General features: G+C 25.1%; 1 long non-coding RNA gene across 1 annotated transcript; it reads left to right on the top strand.

Annotated features, from left to right (window-relative positions):
- The first annotated feature begins 2789 nt into the window (after positions 1–2789).
- Positions 2790–3344, top strand: LOC128295211 (uncharacterized). The gene is made up of 3 exons (XR_008285551.1): positions 2790–2877; positions 2968–3003; positions 3173–3344. It is a non-coding gene; the product is annotated as an uncharacterized LOC128295211 (long non-coding RNA).
- The last annotated feature ends 774 nt before the right edge of the window (positions 3345–4118 follow it).

Here is a 4118-nt window from a genome sequence, read left to right as displayed (position 1 = left end):
TGTCACGAGTCTACCAATCATTAATTTAATTGAAATTGACTAAAATACTTTAAAAGTTATCCATATTGTATTTAATCTTATGACTAAAATACATCTCTATTTAAGAATTAAGTTATATTATAATTAGAGAGTTTTTGTTTTTTTATATATTTTTATTTGAGAGCATTGATCTAATATGCAATTTGATACATGAATTTTAATTTTATACAATTATACACGAAACTTTGATCGTGGATCAAGTGTACACATGTAATTTTAATTATGATTCAGTTATACACATTTAAATAAACGTATAACTTTCTTTTCATATTAAATAAATATAATTATCTATATATGCAATACGTAAACACAAAATGGTACTATATTGATAATATTGCACATTTGACTAAATTTCATATATAGTTTTAAGATTTATTCTAATCGTTCTAACCAAATCTTCACTTGATTCTTAAACCTTTTACTAAATATATTTACTATATAAAAAATTTCACCCATATCATAAGTATGGCATAGCGTGATATTATTTAGGACAATTATTTAGTACGATGGTGATGGGAAGCTCCATAAACAAAGTTTGAGATTTAATCATGTATTATTAAATCTTATTTTAAAATTAAAAAAATAAATAAAAACTTATAAAAGAAAAGGGTTAATTATGAAATTTAACCTGAAATTTAATATAATTATGGAATATCTAAAAAAGAGAAAACATGAAGTGTAACGTCGAATGGCTTCTTTTTCAAAGGCAATAAATAAAGGCCCTAAATTAAAGAGAGAGTATATCTATCTATCTATCCATCCTGTTTGCTTTAAATGGATAGGCGCGAAAACGCGTTTTACAGCTTTCCTTCATTTCCTAATCTTTCCTTTTTGTGATCTTTTATTTTTAATAGAAAAAGCACACGCGGGGTGTCTCCCTCATTTGCATTAACTAACCCATCCATTTCATTTTCTTTCTTTTTCTTTTTATTTTTTTTTATATTTTATGTTCGGGTTGGTAACAGGGATGACCCTGCCCCCTTCTCCTAATAGGCGACATGTAATTTTTTAGTTCTTTTATAATTTATAAGATTTTAAATTAATATATATTAAAATTACACTTTAGCTTAGTAAAAAGGTAAAATTTTAATATATTCTTTTAAAAATTAAAACATATGAGTTATTAAAATGATAAAATTATATTTTAGTTCTTGTGAGCGAAAAATTTTCTAGCTTCATCCTTAATGGCTGCTCTTCTTAATAAATTCGTTTTTAATATTTGAATCTTAAATTATAGGGATAAAAGTGTTTTAAAATATAATTGAGAATATAAATTGAAGTTTGATTTTTTTAAAAGGATATATTTAAATAATAATTTTTAGAAAATTAAAATATAATTTTAGTACAGTAAAATTTTATAATTTCTCAAGAGATTAAATTATAATTTTTTTGTTTTTGAAAAGACTAAAAATTAAATATAAAATTTAGGAGGCAAAAATGAATTTTACCATTAAATTATTTGAAATTTTATTATTTTTAAAAATATAAAGTTAAAAAAAGATTTAAGGAAAATACATTTTAAAAAATTTAAAGGTAAAATGAACTAAATTTTTGGAGTTGTTTTTAATTGGTTTTCTAATTTAATCGTTAAATCGAATAATTCTATAATCAACAAATTGAATCGATTAATCGAATTTGATTGCATCACAATTTTTAAGATGTATTTATTTATTTAAACATTCATTTATTCAAATTATCGTTTATCAAGTATTTAAGAGTTTGAAAGAGTTGTAAACCAAATTTCTACTTTGTCTATAGTCATTAGACATTAGTTAACTATGGCTGTGAATGATGTTTTATGTGTGAAGATTCAAATAAGTCGAATCTCATGTGATTATATTATTATTTTTTAAATAATCTTATTATAGGTTCTGATTATATCTGATTTTTTTAAGACAATGCCTATAATTACCCATACCCCATCCCAACCCATAAATAAGAAGAAAATGCATTTCAGAACACTCGAATTCATATCCTCATGCATTTACAATAATGCTCATATCAATCGAGTTAGGACTCAATCAGCTCATGTAGATATATTGTTAAACATATAATAATATTAATTTATAATTGGTTGGAAAATTAATAATAATAATGATTTGATTTGCTTTATTGTGAAAACATAATCTTGATTTGGGACAAAGGATTAGTGATTTCGTTAAGCAAAGTATCTTGGTCCACAGCTTTCATTTTTCTCATGTGCTTATGGATCTATCTTTTTTGAGCTTTTTGAAAGGTCTTTTGATTCTAATATTCATTATAATCTTTTCCCACTTTTCAATTATTCTTATATATTGGGAGTTAAAATTAAATTTATAAAAGCTAGGGGTTAAAGGTGAAAATTTTGCTTTGAAAAGGTTTAAATTTTAAACTATTTTTAATTGAAAGGGATTGTATTTAAAATTGAAAGATAATGTGTGAGAAATTATACTTTGACCTCAAAAATAAAATAAAAAATTCTATTTAATTCCATTAAAATGATGAAATCATAAGTTTATATATGATAAAATTATACTTTTAACTTCCTCAAAATTTATAATTTAATTCTGACTCTCTCAAAAAAATTTTAACTTCATTCCTAATAATTATTATTCCATTTAGCCAAAGCGGTTATAACCATCTTGATTTAATATTACTGTTTATTGAATCAAATGATAAAAAATTAATAATTTTAAATTTGAGTATCGTGAATAAAGAAAATAACATGAAAAAGCTTTACCCTGTATTTAAAGGTTGGATTCGATTTAAACAAGATGTAACGCAGATATTGATACCCAATACAAGAGGTTGTGCAGCCACCAAAGGCACCGACTTGGGGAAGTGTCAAATTCACTTTGGGTACAACGAATCTTTTAGCTTTGCATCTTGGCCAATATTTTCAATTGGTGTTTTACGTAGACATGACTTACATTCTGATTTGCATGACAGTGAGGAAAATTCCCACAAGAATCGCAGCCAAACATGGTTAGGCAGCCGCCTTTTTATTGGTTTATAAAATTCTTGTTGCATCGCTTGGAAACCTTTACTTATGAGATTTGTTTTACCTATAAATCATCCCATAGGTATTTTAATTACCAAAATTCTTATTGATTGAATCTTAACTCGATTGACATGGGTATTGATGTTAATGCAGGAGGACATAGATTCGAGTATGCTGAAGCGTATTATCCTCATGTTTATGGGTTGGGAGGGATTATGAGCAGTTCTAAACATTATGTCAAAAAGAACAAATATGATCAAAACTTATATTGAGATTATTTTAAGAATCAATAAATATTTTACGTCTGGTTTACTATCCAAAATAATTAATCCTTTCGAGATTCACGGTTTCTCCTTCTAACAATGCTCTCTCCAATATTCAAATTTAAATTCTCACATTGAAAATGGAACATAATTTACGACTTTGAAATTTGTATTTTAGTCCTATGCTTAACTTTTTTTTTCCTAATTTCGTCAAATAATTTGATTTTATTTATTTTTTAAAACATATAATCATGTGACATATAGACATTTACTTTTTTGTTAAGTTGGACGAAGATTATACATTTTTCTCCTTTTCCATCTTTTTAATTGTGCAAAAAAAAAATTTAATTGTAAAAAAAATAAATCACCTCAAACTATTTGATGGAATTAGTGAAAATATTTTTTTTAAATACACATTTTTAAAAGCAAAAGACTAGAAGAAATAATCAAATTAGAGTAAAGAGATTATATCTACCAAAAACATATAGAACAGGGACCCTTTATAAAATTTGACCCAGTGAGGGAGCCGAGGGAGGCTGTCAGGGCCCGGCCCTCCCTAAAATGAAATTTTTTTTATTTAGGCCCTTTATAATTTATAAAATTTTAAATTAGTAATGGTAAAATTATACTTTGGCTCCCAAAAATAATAAAATTTTAATTTAATCTTTTAAAAATTATAAAGATATAGACTATTAAAATGGTGAAATTACATTTTACTACCATAAAAATATACAATTTAATTCTGACCCTCAAAAACTTTTCTAACTCCACCACTGTTTTGACCTCTATCTTTTAATCGCTCTGAAACTTCATTTTCTATTTTGGTGAAATTTTTT

Source organism: Gossypium arboreum, chromosome 7 (assembly GCF_025698485.1).
Source record: "Gossypium arboreum isolate Shixiya-1 chromosome 7, ASM2569848v2, whole genome shotgun sequence".
Classification (NCBI taxonomy): domain Eukaryota; kingdom Viridiplantae; phylum Streptophyta; class Magnoliopsida; order Malvales; family Malvaceae; genus Gossypium; species Gossypium arboreum.
The sequence above is the reverse complement of the archived record's forward strand: the minus strand, read 5'-3'. Positions and strand labels throughout refer to the sequence as shown.